This window comes from Schistocerca nitens, chromosome 1 (genome assembly GCF_023898315.1).
Source record: "Schistocerca nitens isolate TAMUIC-IGC-003100 chromosome 1, iqSchNite1.1, whole genome shotgun sequence".
Lineage (NCBI taxonomy): Eukaryota > Metazoa > Arthropoda > Insecta > Orthoptera > Acrididae > Schistocerca > Schistocerca nitens.
Window position 1 is genome coordinate 13594072 of NC_064614.1, and position 23202 is coordinate 13617273.

Consider the following 23202-nt stretch of genomic DNA (forward strand, 5'->3'; position numbering starts at 1 on the left):
GAATGGACACAGGCAGACAGTGTTTGTTGGTAATGAGGATCACCCTGTGGCTAAACATGCCTTGGTGCACGGCCAGCACATCTTGGCACAGTGTTACACCGTCCGGGTTATCTGGATACTTCCCACCAACACCAACCTATCCGAACTCCGGAGATGGGAACTTGCTCTTCAATATATCCTCTCTTCCCGTTACCCACCAGGCCTCAATCTCCGCTAATTTCAAGTTGCCGCCACTCATACCTCACTTGTCATTCAACAACATCTTTGCCTCTGCACTTCCGCCTCGACTGACATCTCTGCCCAAACTCTTCGTCTTTGAATATGTCTATTTGTGTCTGTATATGTGTGGATGGATATGTGTGTGTGTGTGTGTGCAAGTGTATACCCGCCTTTTTTTCCCCCTAAGGTAAGTCTTTCCGCTCCCGGGATTGGAATGACTCCTTACCCTCTCCCTTAAAACCCACATCCTTTCATCTTTCCCTCTCCTTCCCTCTTTCCTGACGAAGCAACCGTGGGTTGCGAAACTTGAAATTTTGTGTGTGTGTTTGCGTGTTTTTTTTTTTATTGTGCCTATCTACCAGCGCTTTCCCGTTTGGTAAGTCATGGAATCTTTGTTCTTAGTGTATTTTTCCCATGTGGAATGTTTCTTTCTATATATATATATATATATATATATATATATATATATATATATATCTGAAGGCTGACCGATCCAGCGTCATTCTTCCGGCGGACAAGGGTTCCACGACCGTGGTACTTGATCGTTGGGAGTATGTGGCTAAGGGACTGCGTCAGCTTTCAGACAACACCACATACAAAGTTTACCAAGGTAATCCCATTCCTGATGTTCAGGCGGAGCTTCAAGGAATCCTCAGAACCTTAGGCCCCCTACAAAACCTTTCACCTGACTCCATCAATCTCCTGACACCACCGACAGCCCGCACCCCTACCTTCTACCTTCTTTCCAAAATTCATAAACCCAACCATCCCGGCCGCCCCATTGTAGCTGGTTACCAAGCCCCCACAGAGCGTATCTCTGCCTACGTAGATCAACACCTTCAACCCATTACATGCAGTCTCCCATCCTTCATCAAAGACACGAACCACTTTCTCGAACGCCTGGAATCCTTACCCAATCTGTTACCCCCGGAAACCATCCTTGTAACCATTGATGCCACTTCCTTATACACAAATATTCCGCACGTCCAGGGCCTCGCTGCGATGGAGCACTTCCTTTCACGCCGATCACCTGCCACCCTACCTAAAACCTCTTCCCTCATTACTTTAGCCAGTTTCATCCTGACCCACAACTTCTTCACTTTTGAAGGCCAGACATACCAACAATTAAAGGGAACAGCCATGGGTACCAGGATGGCCCCCTCATACGCCAACCTATTCATGGATCGCTTAGAGGAAGCCTTCTTGGTTACCCAGGCCTGCAAACCCCAAGTTTGGTACAGATTTATTGATGACATCTTCATGATCTGGACTCACAGTGAAGAAGAACTCCAGAATTTCCTCTCCAACCTCAACTCCTTTGGTTCCATCAGATTCACCTGGTCCTACTCCAAATCCCATGCCACTTTCCTTGACATTGACCTCCATCTGGCCAATGGCCAGCTTCACACGTCTCTCCACATCAAACCCCCAACAAGCAACAGTACCTCCATTATGACAGCTGACACCCATTCCACATCAAACGGTCCCTTCCCTACAGCTTTGGTCTTCGTGGCAAACGAATCTGCTCCAGTCCTAAATCCCTGAACCATTACACCAACAACCTTAAAACAGCTTTCGCATCCCCAAACTACCTTCCGACCTGGTACAGAAGCAAATAAGCAGAGCCACTTCCTCATCCCCTCAAACGCAGAACCTCCCACAGAAGAACCACAAAAGTGCCCCACTTGTGACAGGATACTTTCCGGGACTGGATCAGACTCTGAATGTGGCTCTCCAGCAGGGATACAACTTCATCAAATCCTGCCCTGAAATGAGATCCATCCTTCATGAAATACTCCCCACTCCACCAAGAGTGTCTTTCCGCCGTCCACCTAACCTTCGTAACCTGTTAGTTCATCCCTATGAAATCCCCAAACCACTTTCCCTACCCTCTGGCTCCTACCCTTGTAACCGCCCCCGGTGTAAAACCTGTCCCATGCACCCTCCCACCACCACCTACTCCAGTCCTGTAACCCGGAAGGTGTACACGATCAAAGGCAGAGCCACGTGTGAAAGCACCCACGTGATTTACCAACTGACCTGCCTACACTGTGAAGCCTTCTATGTGGGAATGACCAGCAACAAACTGTCCATTCGCATGAATGGACACAGGCAGACAGTGTTTGTTGGTAATGAGGATCACCCTGTGGCTAAACATGCCTTGGTGCACGGCCAGCACATCTTGGCACAGTGTTACACCGTCCGGGTTATCTGGATACTTCCCACCAACACCAACCTATCCGAACTCCGGAGATGGGAACTTGCTCTTCAATATATCCTCTCTTCCCGTTACCCACCAGGCCTCAATCTCCGCTAATTTCAAGTTGCCGCCACTCATACCTCACTTGTCATTCAACAACATCTTTGCCTCTGCACTTCCGCCTCGACTGACATCTCTGCCCAAACTCTTCGTCTTTGAATATGTCTATTTGTGTCTGTATATGTGTGGATGGATATGTGTGTGTGTGTGTGTGCAAGTGTATACCCGCCTTTTTTTCCCCCTAAGGTAAGTCTTTCCGCTCCCGGGATTGGAATGACTCCTTACCCTCTCCCTTAAAACCCACATCCTTTCATCTTTCCCTCTCCTTCCCTCTTTCCTGACGAAGCAACCGTGGGTTGCGAAACTTGAAATTTTGTGTGTGTGTTTGCGTGTTTTTTTTTTTTTATTGTGCCTATCTACCAGCGCTTTCCCGTTTGGTAAGTCATGGAATCTTTGTTCTTAGTGTATTTTTCCCATGTGGAATGTTTCTTTCTATTATATATATATATATATATATATATATATATATATATATATATATATATATATCTGAAGGCTGACCGATCCAGCGTCATTCTTCCGGCGGACAAGGGTTCCACGACCGTGGTACTTGATCGTTGGGAGTATGTGGCTAAGGGACTGCGTCAGCTTTCAGACAACACCACATACAAAGTTTACCAAGGTAATCCCATTCCTGATGTTCAGGCGGAGCTTCAAGGAATCCTCAGAACCTTAGGCCCCCTACAAAACCTTTCACCTGACTCCATCAATCTCCTGACACCACCGACAGCCCGCACCCCTACCTTCTACCTTCTTTCCAAAATTCATAAACCCAACCATCCCGGCCGCCCCATTGTAGCTGGTTACCAAGCCCCCACAGAGCGTATCTCTGCCTACGTAGATCAACACCTTCAACCCATTACATGCAGTCTCCCATCCTTCATCAAAGACACGAACCACTTTCTCGAACGCCTGGAATCCTTACCCAATCTGTTACCCCCGGAAACCATCCTTGTAACCATTGATGCCACTTCCTTATACACAAATATTCCGCACGTCCAGGGCCTCGCTGCGATGGAGCACTTCCTTTCACGCCGATCACCTGCCACCCTACCTAAAACCTCTTCCCTCATTACTTTAGCCAGTTTCATCCTGACCCACAACTTCTTCACTTTTGAAGGCCAGACATACCAACAATTAAAGGGAACAGCCATGGGTACCAGGATGGCCCCCTCATACGCCAACCTATTCATGGATCGCTTAGAGGAAGCCTTCTTGGTTACCCAGGCCTGCAAACCCCAAGTTTGGTACAGATTTATTGATGACATCTTCATGATCTGGACTCACAGTGAAGAAGAACTCCAGAATTTCCTCTCCAACCTCAACTCCTTTGGTTCCATCAGATTCACCTGGTCCTACTCCAAATCCCATGCCACTTTCCTTGACATTGACCTCCATCTGGCCAATGGCCAGCTTCACACGTCTCTCCACATCAAACCCCCAACAAGCAACAGTACCTCCATTATGACAGCTGACACCCATTCCACATCAAACGGTCCCTTCCCTACAGCTTTGGTCTTCGTGGCAAACGAATCTGCTCCAGTCCTAAATCCCTGAACCATTACACCAACAACCTTAAAACAGCTTTCGCATCCCCAAACTACCTTCCGACCTGGTACAGAAGCAAATAAGCAGAGCCACTTCCTCATCCCCTCAAACGCAGAACCTCCCACAGAAGAACCACAAAAGTGCCCCACTTGTGACAGGATACTTTCCGGGACTGGATCAGACTCTGAATGTGGCTCTCCAGCAGGGATACAACTTCATCAAATCCTGCCCTGAAATGAGATCCATCCTTCATGAAATACTCCCCACTCCACCAAGAGTGTCTTTCCGCCGTCCACCTAACCTTCGTAACCTGTTAGTTCATCCCTATGAAATCCCCAAACCACTTTCCCTACCCTCTGGCTCCTACCCTTGTAACCGCCCCCGGTGTAAAACCTGTCCCATGCACCCTCCCACCACCACCTACTCCAGTCCTGTAACCCGGAAGGTGTACACGATCAAAGGCAGAGCCACGTGTGAAAGCACCCACGTGATTTACCAACTGACCTGCCTACACTGTGAAGCTTTCTATGTGGGAATGACCAGCAACAAACTGTCCATTTGCATGAATGGACACAGGCAGACAGTGTTTGTTGGTAATGAGGATCACCCTGTGGCTAAACATGCCTTGGTGCACGGCCAGCACATCTTGGCACAGTGTTACACCGTCCGGGTTATCTGGATACTTCCCACTAACACCAACCTGTCAGAACTCCGGAGATGGGAACTTGCCCTTCAGTATATCCTCTCCTCTCGTTATCCGCCAGGCATCAACCTCCGCTAATTTCAAGTTGCCGCCGCTCATACCTCACCTGTCTTTCAACATCTTTGCCTCTGTACTTCCGCCTCGACTGACATCTCTGCCCGAACTCTCTGCCTTTACAAATGTCTGCTCGTGTCTGTGTATGTGCGGATGGATATGTGTGTGTGTTTTGAGTGTATACCTGTCCTTTTTTCCCCCAAGGTAAGTCTTTCCGCTCCCGGGATTGGAATGACTCCTTACCCTCTCCCTTAAAACCCACATCCTTTCATCTTTCCCTCTCCTTCCCTCTTTCCTGACAAAGCAACCGTTGGTTGCGAAGCTAGAATTTTGTGTGTATGTTTGTGTTTGTTTGTGTGTCTGTCGACGTGCCAGCGCTTTCGTTTGGTAAGTCAACACATCATCTTTGTTTTTTATGTATATACCGGACGAAAGCGCTGGCAGGTCGATAGACACACAAACAAACAAATACAAACACACACACAAAATTCAAGCTTTCGCAACAAACTGTTGCCTCATCAGGAAAGAGGGAAGGAGAGGGAAAGACAAAAGGATGTGGGTTTTAGGGGAGAGGGTAAGGAGTCATTCCAATCCCAGGAGTGGAAAGACTTACCTTAGGGGGAAAAAAGGACGGGTATACACTCGCACACGCACACATATCCATCCACACATATACAGACACAAGCAGACATCTCCTGATGAGGCAACAGTTTGTTGTGAAAGCTTGAATTTTGTGTGTATGTTTGTGTTTGTTTGTGTGTCTGTCGACCTGCCAGCACTTTCATTTGGTAAGTCACATCATCTTTGTTTTTAGATATATTTTTCCTACGTGGAATGTTTCCTTCATTCCACGTGGGAAAAATATATCTAAAAACAAATATGTCTGCTTGTGTCTGTATATGTGTGGATGGATATGTGTGAGTGTGCGAGTGTATACCCGTCCTTTTTTCCCCCTAAGGTAAGTCTTTCCGCTCCCGGGATTGGAATGACTCCTTACCCTCTCCCTTAAAACCCACATCCTTTCATCTTTCCCCCTCCTTCCCTCTTTCCTGACGAAGCAACCGTTGGTTGCAAAGCTAGAATTTTGTGTGTATGTTTGTGTTTGTTTGTGTGTCTGTCGACCTGCCAGCACTTTCATTTGGTAAGTCACATCATCTTTGTTTTTTATATATATATATACAGGGTGTTTCAAAAATGACCGGTATATTTGAAACGGCAATAAAAACTAAACGAGCAGCGATAGAAATACACCGTTTGTTGCAATATGCTTGGGACAACAGTACATTTTCAGGCAGACAAACTTTCGAAATTACAGTAGTTACAATTTTCAACAACAGATGGTGCTGCGGTCTGGGAAACTCTATAGTACGATATTTTCCACATATCCACCATGCGTAGCAATAATATGGCGTAGTCTCTGAATGAAATTACCCGAAACCTTTGACAACGTGTCTGGCGGAATGGCTTCACATGCAGATGAGATGTACTGCTTCAGCTGTTCAATTGCCTTTATTGTATCGCTTTTCGGTCCTTTGGTTACATTAAACCTCCGTTGAAAACTTCGTCTTGTTGCAACAACACTGTGTTCTAGGCGGTGGAATTCCAACACCAGAAAAATCCTCTGTTCTAAGGAATAAACCATGTTGTCTACAGCACACTTGCACGTTGTGAACAGCACACGCTTACAGCAGAAAGACGACGTACAGAATGGCGCACCCACAGACTGCGTTGTCTTCTATATCTTTCACATCACTTGCAGCGCCATCTGTTGTTGAAAATTGTAACTACTGTAATTTCGAAAGTTTGTCCGCCTGAAAATGTACTGTTGTCCCAAGCATATTGCAACAAACGGTGTATTTCTATCGCTGCTCGTTTAGTTTTTATTGCCGTTTCAAATATACCGGTCATTTTTGAAACACCCTGTATATATATATATATATATATATATATATATATATATATATATATATATATATAAACAGAGGGAAACATTCCACGTGGGAAAAATATATCTAAAAACAAAGATGATGACATATTTAAAATGTCTGCTTGTGTCTGTATATGTGTGGATGGATGTGTGTGTGTGTGTGTGTGTGTGTGTGTGTGTGTGTGTGTGTGTGTGTGCGAGTGTATACCCGTCCTTTTTTCCCCCTAAGGGAAGTCTTTCCGCTCCCGGGATTGGAATGACTCCTTACCCTCTCCCTTAAAACCCACATCCTTTCGTCTTTCCCTCTCCTTCCCTCTTTCCTGATGAGGCAACAGTTTGTTGTGAAAGCTTGAATTTTATGTGTATGTTTGTGTTTGTTTGTGTGTCTGTCGACCTGCCAGCACTTTCATTTGGTAAGTCACATCATCTTTGTTTTTATATATATATAAATCAGTTGGTTTTACTGAGAAATTCATCAATGGAGTAGAAGGAGTTGGCCACCAATAAATCCTTTAGGCTTCTCTTAAACTGAATTTTGTTGGTTGTTAAGTTTTTTATGGATGCCGGCAAGTTGTTGAAAATGTGTGTTCCTGAATAGTGCACACTTTTTTGTGCAAGACGAAGTGACTTTAAATCCTTGTGAAGATTATTCTTATTTCTAGTACTGATTCCATGAATTGAGCTGTTGGTTTGAAAAAGTGATATATTTTTAATGACAAATTTCATTAAGGAATAAATATATTGGGAAGCAGTAGTTAGTATCCCTAGTTCCCTAAATAGGCTTCTGCAGGATGTTCTTGAGTTCACACCACTGCACGTTTTTGTGCTTAGAAAACTTTAGCTTGGCTTGTTGAATAACCCCAAAAAATAATCCCATATGACATTATGGAATGAAAGTAAGCATAGTATGCCAGCTTTTTTATTTTTATACCCCCTATGTCTGACACAATCCGCATTGCAAATGGAGATTTGTTAAGACGCTTCAGCAGTTCTGTGGTGTGCTCCTCCCAGTTGAATTTATTATCAAGCTGTAATCCCAAGAATTTAACACTGTCCACTTCTTCTATCTTCTTGTCATCAAATGTTAGACATATACTCGTGGGACACACCTTAGAAGTTCTGAACTGCAAGTAGTGTGTTTTTTCAAAGTTTAGTGACAAAGAATTGGCTAGGAACCAGTGATTAATGTCCACAAATATTTTATTAGCTGATCTTTCTAAGACTACACTTGATTTGCTATTTATTGCAATGTTTGTATCATCGGGAAACAAAACATACCTGGCATCTGGTAATGTTACTGATGAAAGGTCATTGATATACACAAGAAAAAGTAAGGGCCCTAAAATGGAACCTTGTGGGACCCCACATGTAATTAGATCCCAGTTGGATGATGCCTGATTGCTTGATACATGTCTCTTTTTTAATAACACCCTTTGTTTCCTGCCAGAGATATAAGATCTGAACCATTTTGCAGCATTTCCTGTTACACTATAATATTCTAATTTACTTAAAAAGATATTGTGATTTACACAGTCAAATGCCTTTGACAGATCACAAAATATACCAGTTGCCTGCAATTTTTTGTCTAATGAATTAAGTACATTTTCACTGTAAGTGTAGATAGCCTTCTCAATATCAGAACCCTTTAGAAATCCAAACTGTGACTTTGACACTATGTTATTTGAGATAAGATGGTTATAAAGCCGACTGTACGTTACTTTTTCTAAAATTTGTGAGAATGCTGGCAACAGTGAAATTGTACAGAAATTTGATGCTATTTCTTTATCTCCCTTCTTAAACAGTGGCTTAACTAAGCATATTTCAACCATTCAGGAAATATTCCACTGATAAACGACTGGTTACACAGATGGCTTAATATGTTACTTAGCTCAGAATCACATTCTTTAATTAACTTAGTTGATATTTCATCATACCAACTAGATGTTTTTGATTTTAAAGATTGTATGATGGACATTATTTCTGCTGGGGTAGTGAGGGTCAAATTCATATTATGGAAGTTACTTGAAATGTCTAGTCTGATGTATTCCATAGCAGCATCTACCAAACCTGACAACCCCATCTTTTCAGTAACAGTTATAAAATGTTTGTTAAAAAGTTCTGCAACACTATACACATCTGTCACCAATGTATCATTTACTCTTAATGCTATTTGTTCCTCTTCATGTCTGGTTCTACCGGTCTCCTCCTTCACTATATCCCATATTGTCTTTATTTTGTTATCTGATATGACTATCTTTTCCTTGTAATATATTTGCTTTAATGTCCGTATTACAGTCTTTAATATTTTGCAGTATTTCTTGTAATGTGCTATAGCATCAACATCGGAACTTTTTCGGATTGACAGATACAGTTTTCTTTTTGTTTTACAAGATACTCCTATTCCTTGAGTAATCCATGGCTTCTTTGTAGACTTTGCTCTAACCTTGGTAAGTTTTGGGGGAAAACAGTGTTCAAAGAAGGTACGCACTTTATTAGCAAAAGTGCTATATTTTTCATTCATGCCATGAGCACTGTAAAGATCAGTCCAGTGAATGTCTCTGAGGAGTGTCCTAAAATAATCAATTTTTGCCTTATTGATTACCCTCTTGAGCTCAGATTTAACAGATTTTATATCCTGTTCAGTATTAACATTTAACAAAAGGAACTGCATGTCATGGTCTGAGAGGCCATTGGCTATTGGTTTTGTAATATAATTTTGTTCGGTGGACTTTTCTATACAGATATTATCAATGACTGTTTGTGAGCAATTGGCTACCATAGTGGGGAACTCTACAATGGGAATTAAGTTGAATGATAGTGTTACTAACTCAAATAAATTCTTATTGGGAGAATTTTTAAGGAAATCTACATTGAAATCACCAGCAACCACTATTTCTTTGTTTTTGGTTGTTAAATGGGCCAGTACAGTTTCAAGGTGGTTTACAAACAGATTAAAAGTTACCTGCAGGTGCTCGATATACACTTAATATTATGAAGGATTTTTTGTGAAATTCTATTCAGTATTCAGTTTATTCACCATTGACCACTTACAGCAGAATAGGTCTGAACATTAAATATACAATTAACAATAACTTTACAGTAAAGTTTTTACAATTTAATTCCTTTCCTTTTAGGAATATTCTTATATACTAATGTCAATGATTATTTCCAAATATTCTGTTATTTTATAAAATGGGTGTTTGAGTAACCAGTCATAAACCTTATGTTTGAAAATATTACTGGTCAGTGACTGAGCAGATGCTGGAAGTTTATTGAAGAGTTTTAAACTCATTATTTTGTGTGAGTTTGCAGTCTTTGTGAGTCTATGTCTTGGTATGTCGAAGTCCAGTTTGCCTCTGGTGTTGTGGGGGATGTCTGTTCTCCCTGGTCTCGAATTCATTTAAGTTGCTTTTGACGTAAATCAGTGCTGTGTAGGTGTATAGATTCACAACATTTAATATCATGTGCTTGATAAAGCAGTGTTCCTTTTTGGGCTTAACTTTGCTCATTATTCTGATTACTTTTTTTTGAATTTTCAGAATTTCACTGACAAAGCAAGAATGTCCCCATAGCAATATGCCGTAGGAAATGTGTGACTGAAAGAGGCCAAAATATACCACCTTTAGATACTCATCAGTGACTACATCTGTCAGTCTCCAGATGAGATAACACACTCTTGCTATTCTCTTGTAGATATGGCTAATGTGTTCCTCCCAGTTTAATTTTGAATCAATGTGGAATCCTAACAGTTTTATTGATTTGCTTTCAACAGCTGTAGTTAAACCCAGAATTAGTTGTTGTGTTTTATCAGGATTACACAGGAGTTCATTAGAAGAAAACCAATCCATTACTAGTTCTAGTTTTTCCTGTGTTGCCTGATGCAGTTCTGTTGTGTCATGGTTTGTATTGAGCAATATTGTATCATCTGCATAACACACAATTAAATTTGCTCCTACATGGTAAGGTAAGTCATTAATTGTAATGATGAACAGAAAAGGACCTAGGACCGAGCCCTGAGGCACTCCAGTCCAAACTTCCTTCAGTGAGGAGCATCTATTTTTAATTGATACAAACCGTCTCCTGTTACTTAAGTATGATTCGATTACATCCAAAGATGGTTTGTGTATGCCATAAAATTCCAGTTTTGCTAGTAGGGTGTTAGATGGTATGCAGTCGAAGGCTTTGCTAAGATCGCAAAGTACGACTGATACTAGATCCTTATTTTCAAATGCAGTTAACACCTGGTTAACAACTTCAGTGGCAGCAGTAGTGGTATTTTTACCATGTTGATATGCAAACTGCCTGTTGGAGAGGAGATCATGCTTATCAAAATAGTTATTTAGTTGACTGTACATTACATATTCAAAAACTTTAGAGAAAATTGGGACAATAGAAACTGGTCGATAGATTAGGGGCACGTGCTTATCTCCCTTTTTGAAGACTGGTATCACTTAAGCAGTTTTGAGTGCATCTGGGAAAACTCCAGATTCTAAACACACATTAAAAATGAAAGAAAGAGGTTGACAGATGAGGTGTATTATTTTTTTCATTACATAGTTAGAAAACCAATAACAGTCCATACTTTTGGAGTTGGTGTTCCTTGCCACAGCTTTTACAATATCCTCTGGGGTGGCAACATTCCAGTGGAAGGTATACCTCCTATGGGGCTGGAAAGTATACCTCCTATGGGGCACAGCACCAAGATGATCTAGTGCACTAGTGCCATTTTGCTTGATTTTGTTTTTCAGCTCACTCACTGAGGTTAGGAAGTAATTATTTACTACTTCTGGGACCAGCATTGCATCTTTTGTATGGGTTTGTGAATTATATTGGTTGATGATATCCCATGCTGCTTTACATTTGTTGGGAGCACTTTCAATGTAATGTTCACATGCTTGTTTTTTTGGCCAAGGACAGTTTGTCTTTGTAGATTTTTTTACATTTTAGATAAGCTCTATAAGAAGTATTATCTAGCTCAGGTCCTTGTTTACAAGAATTTTTATATATTCTGTACAGTGTGAGCATCTCCTCCCTAGTGAGAGCTAGCTTATCTGTATACCATTTTAGCTGTTTGTTTTTCTGTTTATGCTTAGGGCTACTTTTGATTAATGGTGAGCAGGAGTACCATAACTCTATGAGTATTTCCAGGAAGTTGTTAAACACCATTTCATCAGCACCCTTCTCAGGTTGTGTGTTGTATACAAAGTCCCAGTTAACATCAGATATTCTGTCAATAAATAAATTAATATATTCATCTTTCTGCCCTCTTACCCATGTGGCATTAGACTTGATTCTGACTGATTTGTCTGATTTAGGCAACTGATCACAGCAGAATGTTAAAATTAATGGTTCATGATCAGCTAGGGCTCCACTGGCAAGTCTGATGTCATATATCTCTAGGAAAAATTACTATAATATTATCCAAGCACGCCTTATCCCGTGTTGGTGTGTAATTTTTACATTGTAAATTTAGTGATCTTAAGATATTTAAAAATGTTCTAGTAACATGTTCATCACTGTTGGCCATTTCAATGTTGAAATCGCCACAGATAATTAGTTTTATGTTAGATTTTAGTATTTTCCTCATAAGCAGCTCAAATCTTTCGAAAAATGTATTTACATCTCCTCCTGGTGATCTATATAAGCTAACAATTATAGTATTCTCTACGTTTAGTCTTATACAGCTAAATTCTCCATCTAGTTCTGCACAGTAAGAGCTAACATCTATTTTAGTAAACATTATACTATCTTTAACAAATGTTAGGACACCTCCATTCTTTCTTTCACTTCTGCACATGATGTCTCCAACAGCATACCCTTGAGGAACAAAATATTGTACTTTATCTTCTGTCAGCCAATGTTCTGAGATACAAACAACATCAACGTTTTCAATACTGCAAAAATGTTCTAATTGTAATACTTTGTTCGTAATGCAGCAAATATTCGTTTGCATCACAGTAACAGATTTATCTTTATCGTTTATTGTCTGTGAACACTCTCTCATTCGAATGTCGCTTTTAGCACCTAGTTCAAGTACAGGAGGTTTATTACCCACTGATTCACAGACTTTTATACTAAAAACTGACGTACATTCCAGGTATTACTCAAACTGCTACTTTTGTAGATTGTTTTATTCCGTGTTGCACATGCTTCCATATGCTGTTCTAGGCAAAATTTATGAATGTCTATGTTCTTAAATTTATGACAGTTCCTGATGAATGTGGCAACTGCTCCTTTCTCCATTTCTGATGTACAAAAGTGAAACGCTAACCTAAACCCTGTAACACTTGAAAGTTCTATACCAGTGGTCGCACGATGTTCAGAGAGGCAGATTATGTCAGCTGGGTTTGAAGACTCTAATTCATCTATGCAGATAGTTAACTCATTAATTTTATTTCTCAGTCCTCGAATATTTTGATGCAATAAAGATAGCTGACATTTCACATTGACTGAGTTAAAATTGGGTAGAGGTAAAATACTGCTGACTGTTGAAAATTCTTAACCAATAGCTGTTTATGTTGATGTAATAAGCTAAAAATATGTTTTTTGGTTTCTTTCTCAAACTGAAGGTTTGTCTCAGTTCTAACCTCTCTTAAAATTTGCTTTCTTTCTGTCCTCCCTACCTAAAAAAAGGGTCTTTTCTGAAACCTATAACCATTGGTATTTTACCACTCATGACAGTGCCTCCCCCCTTTATCTTTCCTGCTATTTCCCCAGCCAATTTACCCTTCCCCTTCCTGTTGAGGTGAAGGCCATGCCTAGTATCATCCCACCTACTGAGAGAATCAACAGGAACCACACCAATGTGTGACCCTGCACCCGACATAAGCAGCCGTTCCAGCTCCAAATTAACTCTCTTGACAGAAGAGTTCAAATGAGTTAGACATTCCGTCCTTGATCCACGCCGCACCAGGTGCTCCATCCGAGTTACACATCTGTCAGTAGTAGCAGCTGTGGTATTTTCTAGCCTTAGCTGTTCTGAGTGCTGTGCACATATTTTTTGGCTATTATCAGTTAATAATTTTGTTGTCTGATGTTCTGTTCCACCTCCAAGTTGCACTGTGCATTAAATCTTCAGATTGCCATCATTTAAGCTTTCCTGTGGACTATGCTGTTATGTTACCATAGCCAGTCGCATCAGGTGCTCCACTTGATGTCTGTGCCCGCTAAGGGCAACTGTCAGATTATTTTCTGGCCTCTGATGTTCAAATTGCCATTTGTTCTCAAAATGACTGTCCTCAGGTACTTAAGTTGCTGTCTGAAGTATCACTATCTGTGCCCCTTTTTTGGTTGTACTGTGTTGCTCAGTCATCATTTCCAAAGTTATGTCTCCCAGAGTTTTAATATTGTCTCTGTTACATTTTTAGGAGATCGAGTGTCAGATCCGAGGAGGAGCTAAACTGATGTTCTGTGTTACGGCTGATAAGATTCTGTGTGACCTTCAGTTCAGTGGATTCTTTACTAATGCTATCCCAGTATGTGGGTGTCGGTGTCTGAATCTTGATTCTTTCATAATTCAGCAAATGATTTAGTGCTCCGCTATAGCTGACTCGGAGTCCTTTCTGAGTGTGGTGTGCCATTGGTGCTCCTTACACCTTATGTCAATGGTCCTGGTGCTCTGGCCGACATGTAACATACCACATTGACATGGTAAGTTGTGAAGGCCCAGTTTCTGTAGGCCCAGAGCATTCTTTACACTCCCTAACAGAGGCTTAATTTTGGTTAGTGGGCAGAAAACGCTCTTAACATTGTATCTGATAAGAATTCTGCTGATTTTGGGAGATACAGGTCCAGCATGTGCTACAAATAAGCAGCCGTCTTTGTTTCTTCTTTTACTTCTACTGAAGCAGGGTGCAGTGCCTTCAGAATGTATCTGGAAGAATATCTATTTCTGCAGGACACAGACTGCAGATGTTCTATCTGTGTCACCAGGTTGTCTGGATTTGAAAGAGTTCATGTCCAATGAACCAGAGTTTTGAGTGCACCCTTCTTCTGTGCCAGATGATTGCAGCTACTGGCTTGCAGGTACAGATCAGTGTGAATTGATTTTTGGTAAATACTATGACAAAAAGTGCCATCTACCTTCCTCTGGACAAAAACATCTAAGAATGGATGTTGTCCAGTCTTCTCCATTTCCATTGTGAATTTTGTGTTAGGGCGACACGAGTTCAGGTATTCCAGGAAAACAAGGAGCTTTTCCCTGCCACGGGGCCAAATAACAAAGATATCATGTGGCAGCTACCGGCATGCAAGTATGGATTGATATGAGTTGGTTTTTGATTCGGGTCCAAACCCTTTCTGATCTAGACAACTAGGTAATGGAGATAGAGTACTTGCAGTTTGTATTCACAGAAACGGATATTCTTCCAGAGATATTCCGAAGGCACTGGGCTCTGCTTCTCCACCAGATGGGTCACTAGAAGTACAACAAGAAACAAAGGAGGTTGCTTTTTTTGCCATCTGCCAAAATCAGCAGAATTCTGCTTAGACACAATGTCAAGAGCATTTTCTGCCAGCTAACCAAGATGTAGGCTCTGTTATGGAGTATAAAGGATGACCAGGGCATGCAGAAACCGGGCATTTATCACATACTATGTCAATATGGCATGTCACATATCGGCCAGACCACCACGACAATAGACATCAGGTGTAAGGAGCACCAATGGCACACCAGATTCAAACAGGATTCTAAGCCAGCTATAGTGCAACATTGTTTGAAACTTAATCATTTGATGAATTATGATGATGTCAAGATTCTGACACAGATACCCAGATAATGTGATAGCATTGTTAAAGACTCCATCAAAATAAATGTCACACAGAATCTTATCAATGTGACACTGGATATCAACATAGCTCCTCCTGGAATCCAGCACTCAATCTTCTAAAGATGCAACAGAGGCAACATCCAAACACTGAGAAAAATAATTTTGGAAATGATGACCCAGCACAACCGACACATGGGCACAGAGAGTGCTACTTCAGATAGCAGATGAAGTACCTGAGGATTATCATTTCGAGAACAGGGACACTTTGAACACCAGTGACCAGAAAATAATCTGAAGGCACTTGTAAAGTGTATGGGTCTTGAATGGAGCAACTGACACAGCTGGCTATGGTAACAGAACAGCATAGTCCACAGGAAAGCTTAAATGATGGCAATCAGAAGATTGAATGCCCTGTACAACTTGGAGATGGAATAGAACATCAGATGACAAAATTAACAATAATAGAGAAGGAAAGTTGCTATTCACCATATAGCAAAGATGTTGAATTGCGATAGGCACAACAAAAGGTTCACACAATTATAGCTTTCGGCCATTAAGGCCTTTGTTAGCAATAGGCACACACACACACACACACACACACACACACACGCGCGCGCAAAAGCAACTTGCACACATGTCTCCACTCTCAGACAACTGAAACCACACTGCAAGCAGGAGCACCAGTGCATGATGATGATGGGAGTGGCGACTGGGTGAGGGTAAGGAGGAGGCTGGGGTGGGGAGGGGGAGGGATAGTATGGTGGGGGTGGCGGACAGTGAAGTGCTGCAGTTTAGATGGAGGGCAGGAGAGAAGGTTGGGGGGGGGGGGGGTTGTAAGTAGCGAAAAGGAGAGAAATTAAAAGACTGGATGTGGCAGTGAAATGATGACTGTGTAGTGCTGGAATGGGAACAGGGAGGGGGCTGGATGGGTGAGGACAGTGACTAATGAAGGTTGTGGCCAGGAGGGCTACAGGAACATAGGATGTATTGCAGGAAAAGTTCCCACCTGCGCAATTCAGAAAAACTGGTGTTGGTGGGAAGGATCCATATGGCACAGGCTGTGAAGCAGTCATTGAGATGAGGGATATCATGTTTGGCAGCGTGTTCAGCAACAGGGTGGCCCACTTGTTTTTTGGCCACCGTTTGTCAGTGGCCATTCATGCTGACAGACAGCTTGTTGGTTGTCATGCCTACATAGAATGCAGAACAGAGGTTGCAGCTTAGCTTGTAAATCACATGACTGGTTTTACAGGTAGCCCTGCCTTTGATGGCATAGGTGATGTTAGTGACTGGACTGGAGTAGGTGATGGTAGAAGGATGTATGGGACAGGTCTTGCATCTAGGTCTATTACAGGGGTATGAGTCATGAGGTAAGGGATTGGGTGCAGGGGTTATGTAAGGATGGACGAGTATACTGTGTAGGTTTGGTGACGGCGGAATACCACTGTAGGAGGGGTGGGAAGGATAGTGCAATTATGTTGCGGATTACCAGCAGAAAACCCAATTTCCAAAGATGGCTGTGTCTCACTAGGAAAGTCTGAAGGTCTATATCAATGTTATTTTACTTTACTACAGATAACCTTTTACTTTATTTCCAGTATATTAATTAATATTCCTACTCCAGTTCTAAGATCCTAATCTAACCCTGTATGAATAATCCTAAGATCTGCACTATCCTAAAATGCTTATCGACATTTTTTCAATTTTGACCTTCAGATTTTCTAATTTCCCACACTGACTTAGTGTTCTAATATTTCACATGCCCCTCTTAATTATAATTTTTGCATTCCATGTGTCCACCATTATTAGCATTTTCTTTTTGTCTGATAGATCTTCCAAAGTAATTCCTGCTCACAGACTGAAATGGAGGACTATTTTACTTCTGGAATATTTTATTTATGCAGAAGTCATCATAAGATTTTTAGCAGATACAGCAGTTGCATGTAGAAAAATATGTGATTGTTTCATGATGCATTCCGCGTAACAGTTGGAACCATTGAAAGTCGTCTCAGTTTTGCCTGTAGGTACCAAAATTGTGTCAGTATCAATTTCCTCAATTTGTTTAATGGTATACTTCAGTTTGTGCAGCCAAGTTGTTGTTTCAATTTTATGCAAAATATTTTGACGGCCGAACCCAGTTTCTCCAACAAGTGCTGTGAGTTGTGATGTTACGTGTATCACTGCCTTTGTACAGTATGAATCTTCTCTGTGTATTAACCCCAACAGAGAGGCTTACTGCTTTCAATCCATGAGCCACATCAGTGGTCACCTGATACTCTTCACCAAACAGACTGTCTTAGGCCTCATCATAACTGTGGGAAGAGACCATTAGGGGTACTATCAGCCAGACCAGTAGAAACAAGGGCTTATATGAAATGTTACTTCTCCGTTACTGCTACTTAACCCTGACGTAAAATGGGCAGAGCCTATCCTCCCAAGTGAGAGTTCGGATTGGATAGCTGCAGTCTGTTCTATTGCACTGAAAATATGTATCATTGACTTCTTCCCATAATCCAGTAAGAAGAAAGCTGTTTGGTTTCTTTGTTTCAGATTGAAGTATAACCATATTGAGAGAAGACTGTGGGACTTAAAAGCCTGAACACAAACAGTTGCCCAGTTTTATATTGTGACTTTCGTCTGTAAGTATTGGTTCACTGTGGTAATTGTGAAACTGCTAATAATATGAAATTTGACCGAGCCTGAATACAAACAGTTGCACAGTTTTATAGTGTGACTTCCCATTTTTGTCTGTAAATAGTGGTTCATTGCGCTAATTTGAGATTGCTAATAATATGAGATGAGTCAATGAAATATTTACATAGTACTTCAAACAAAAGTTATGTCATCACGTTTGTCGACTTTAAAAAAGCATATGACAGTATAGACCGAGAATCCCTTTTTGAAGTATTAGTAGAATTTGGACTAGATCAAAAGACAACAAACATCATGAAAGAAACACTCACGGAGACCAAATCCAAAGTAAAATTTATGGGAGAATTGAGCACAGAATTTGAAATAGACACAGGAGTGCGACAAGGGGATGTACTGTCCCCAGTGCTCTTCAATTGTGCTCTTGAAAAAGTTGTTAGAGAATGGAAAAAAGCAGTTGCACCAGCACACAGACTGGAACCAAGACATAAGGGCAAAGAATTAGACTGTTTAGCATTTGCTGATGACATGGCACTGATTGCACAAGACATTACCGATGCACAGAAACAGCTAGAATTATTACAAGAACAGGCAGCTAAAATAGGATTACAAATTTCATTTGAAAAAAAAAAAATATGACTGACATCAAAGATGCACCTTCTGATCTCAAAATTGGTAATAACTACATCTCTTGAGTAAAAGAATTTAAATATTTAGGTGAATGGATTGCAGAAAATTGTAATGAAAAGAAATCTGTCAGATGAAGAGTCCAGAAAATGGAGACAGCGTTTCAGTTAACAAAAAACATTTACAACAAAAAGTCTCTCCATGGAACTGCAAAATACGACACTATACAACAGTAATTAGACCCGAAGCTCTCTACGCATCTGAGACACTAAACCTTGAACACAGAACACTAAAAGAGGAATTAGAAGTGAAAGAACGTAAGATAATGAGGAAAATCCTAGGACCAAGAACTAAAGATGGGGTACATTATCCAAAACCCAATGCAGAAATATATAAAAATATCTCCAAAATAACAGACACAATGCGCATGAGAAGAATCCAATTCATGGGGCACTTAGAAAGAATGGACTCAGACGGGTTAACATACAAAATCCATACATTTTTAAAGAACAAAACTACAAGACCGAACTAGTACAAACAGACAGAAAAAGACCTGAGAGAATTAGGGTCTCCAAATCTACATGATAGAAATGAAATTAGAAAAATCACAAACACACGGGGTGTTGAGGAAGAAGAGAGAAAAACTAACCGACATACATGGTCTACGCAACAAAAGCTAGCCCATTCGTTGTTTATGAAGGAATACTGGGCGAAAAGGAAGGCCAACAAATGTTGATTACGCGTGGTCCTAAGTGATCCATCTGCGAAGAAGAAGAAAGAAGAAGAGATGAGTCAAAACGGGAAGAACATATCAGAATTGATAAAAAATGAAAAGAAGACCATTTGATTAGTTTGCTGTTGCTTCATTAGGCAAAAGATCTCATTTATTACCTGCATAGGAAAGAGAATTAAGTATGTGCATTATTCCAAAATAAAAAGGAATCCAGTATACTGTACGTCTAGATTAGTGCTGATGCATTACAACAGTGGTGTGATGTGGCGACCACCACCATTGTTACAGACATTATATCTACAAAATGTAGATATGGTGTCTCTTCAGTTCCTAGTGCAGTGGCCAAAACTCTTGCCTGCAGGTATTCTTCTGTCCCTACAGGAGTCTTCTAAATTAAAAGTTACATATGAGGAGGAGGTATACTTGGAAAAGGCTAGGTGATACGGGAAGATTTCAGTTAGATTACAACACGGTCAGACAGAGATTTTGAAATCAGATACTGGATTGTAAGGCACACCCAGAGGAAGCTATAGACTCAGGTCAGAATTTAGTAGTGATTAAGAGTAGGCTGAAGTTTAAGAGATCAGATAGGAAGTATCAATATGCAAAGAACTTGGATACTGAAGCACTAAGGAATGATGAGATACACTTGAAGTTCTCTAAGGCTACAGATACAGCAATGAGGAATAGCTCCATAGGCAGTATAGTTGAAAAGGAATGGAGATCTCTAAAAAGGGCAAACTTGGAAAGAAAAACATAGATACAAAGAAGGTAACTGCGAAGAAACCATGGGTAACAAAAGAAATACTTCAGCTGATGGATGAAATAAGGAATTACAAAAATGTTCAGGGAAATTCGGGAATACATAAATAGAAGTCACAGAGCAATAAAATAAATAGGAAGTGCAGGAAAGATAAGACGAAATGCCTGCATAAATAACATGAAGAAATTGAAAAGAAATGATAGTCGGAAGGACTGACACAGCAGATAGGAAAATCTAAAACAGCCTTCAGAAAAATTAAAAGCAAGTATGGTAATATTAAGAGTAGGATCGGAATCCCACTGTTAAACGCAGAGGAGAGAGCAGATAAGTGGAAAGACTACATTGAAGGCCTCTATGTGAGGGAAGATTTGCCTGATGTGATAGAAGAAGAAACAGGAATCAGTTTAGAAGAGGTAGGGGATCCAGTATTAGAATCAGAATTTACCAAAGCTTTAGAAGACATAAAATCATATAGGACAGAAGGGAAAGATAACATTCCATCAGAATTTCTAAACTCATTGGGGGAAGTGGCAATAAAATGACTATTCATGTTAGTGTGTAGAATGTATGAGTCTGACAACCTACCAGGCTTAGGAGTTGAATTAAAATTCAAGGCAAAAGGATATCAATTATACGAGTCGCTGATGATATTGCAATCTTGAGTGAAAGAGAAAAAGAATTACATGTTCTGCTACATGGAATGAACAGCACAATGAGTACAGAATATGGATTGAGAGTAAATTGAAGAAAGATGAAAGTAGTAGAAATGAAAACAGCAAGAAACTTAATATCAGGGTTGATGGTCACGAACAGATGAAGTTAAGGAGCTCTGCTACATATGCAGCAAAATAACCAATGATAGACGGAGCAAGGAGGACATCTAAAGCAGGCTAGCACAGGCAAAAAAGGGCATTTCTGGCCAAGAGAAGTGTATTAGTATCAAACATATGCCTTAATTTAAGGAAGAAATTTCTGATAATGTATGTTTGGAGCACAGCATTGTGTGGTAGTGAAACATGGACTGTGGGAAACCAGAACAGAAGAGAATTTAAGCATTTGAAATGTAATGCTACAGACGAATGTTGAAAATTAGGTGGACTGATAAAGTAAGGAATGAGGAGTTCTGTGCAGAATTCGGAGAGGAAAGGAATATGTGAAAAACACTGGCAAGGAGAAGGGACAAGATGATAGGACATCTGTTAAGACCTCAGGGAATGCCTTCCATGGTACTACAGGGAGCTGTAGAGGGCAAAAACTGTAGGGGAAGACAGTGATTGGAATACACCCAGCAAATAATTGAGGATGTAGGGTTGCAAGTGCTACTCTGAGATCAAGAGGTTGGCACACGAGAGGAATTCGTGGCGGGCTGCATCAAACCAGTCAGAAGACTGACGACTCAAAAAAAAAAGAAAAAAAGAAAGGCCCCACAAGAAGCAGTCCGTCAGAGTTAAATCCGGAGATCGTGGCAGACACAAGGTTGGACCACCTAGGCCTATCCATCTTTCACCATAGCGTCTGTTGAAATGTCTCTGAACTGCATGTGAGAAGTGAGGTGATGCATCATCGTGCTATAACCATTTTTCCTGAGGGACATTCAGTGGCACAGCTTCAAAGAATGGACCCAATACATTTTGTAGGAAGACCAGGAGCGTTATTGAGTAGAAGGAGGTGTGGCTCAATCACATGACTGTCCAGAATACTTGCACACACATTAATACAAAACCAGTGCTGAAATCCCTGAACATGTGCAGCCCGAATGTTTCCATCTGCCCAGACGGGTGGCTGTTTAGCGAATTCAGTACACAGTCCCTTTTGAACTTACATTCATTTTTGAAGAGTACTCATTGTGGAAAGAGGGGTGTGAAAATGCAGTGGTGCAGGAACTACATGCAGTAGACAGCGCATTGTGGTAAATTAGCTGGACCCGTAGTAGATATCCTTTGTAAGTGGTGCGGATGTAATTATCGCTCACACAGAATGTCCCAGACAGTACTGTGACTAACACCCATTGCACACACAATTGTTGGTGTACTTATTGATTGGTTCTCTTCAGTGCTATGCAGTACACCTTCAAATTCTGTTTCTTTGCTTCTCTGTTTAAATGGAAACCTTGTAAAGTGAATGGAACATGTTTTACGCTCAAGAATTATGACGTTTTTGGAAAATGAACATCTAATCTATAAAAATCAACATGGATTTCGCAAACAGAGATCCTGCGAAACTCGCTTGCACAGCGCAGTGGACAGTGGCGCTCAGGTCAGTGCTGTGTTCCTTGATTTCAGTGAGGCATTTGACACTATACCGCATTGCCATTTAATGAAAAAAATACGAGCTTATGGAGTATCAGTGCAGACCTGTGATTGGATTCAAGACTTTCTTGCAGATAGAGCTCAACTCATCACTGTTAATGGAACTAAATCGACAGATGTAAAGGTAATATCTGGAGTACTACAGGGAAGTGTGATAGGACAGTTGCTGTTTACAATAAATGATCTAGTAGAAAGCGCCAGATGCTCTTTAAGGCTATTTGCAGATGATGTGGTTGTCTATACCAAAAAGCAACACCAGAAGATAGTAAGAATTTGCAAAATGACCTGCAGAGAATTGATGAATGGTGCAGGCTATGGCAGTTGACCCTGAACGTAAATAAATGTAACATATTGCACATACATAGGAAAAGAAATCCACTACTGTACAGCTACACTATTGCTGACAAACAGCTGGAGACAGCGTCTGCCATAAAATATGTAAGCATAACTATCCAGAGCAACCTTAAGTGAAATGACCATATAAAACTTATAGTGGGAAAATCAGACACCAGACTCAGATTCATCTAAAGAATCTTAACGAAATGTAACTCATCCACAAAAGAAGTGGCTTATAAGGCGGTT

At 40.9% G+C, this 23202-nt stretch overlaps 1 protein-coding gene across 2 annotated transcripts in view; it reads left to right on the forward strand.

Moving 5' to 3' along the window:
• The window catches only part of LOC126234422 (uncharacterized), a 64200-nt gene that overhangs the window by 33885 nt on the left and 7113 nt on the right, over positions 1-23202 (forward strand). The window contains exon 2 of one of the 2 annotated variants that reach the window (XM_049943125.1): positions 18090-18178. The exons of the other annotated variant lie outside the window; for it this stretch is intronic. The gene's annotated coding sequence lies outside the window, so the exon portion shown is untranslated. The remainder of the gene's footprint in view (positions 1-18089; positions 18179-23202) is intronic. 2 annotated transcript variants of the gene reach the window in all.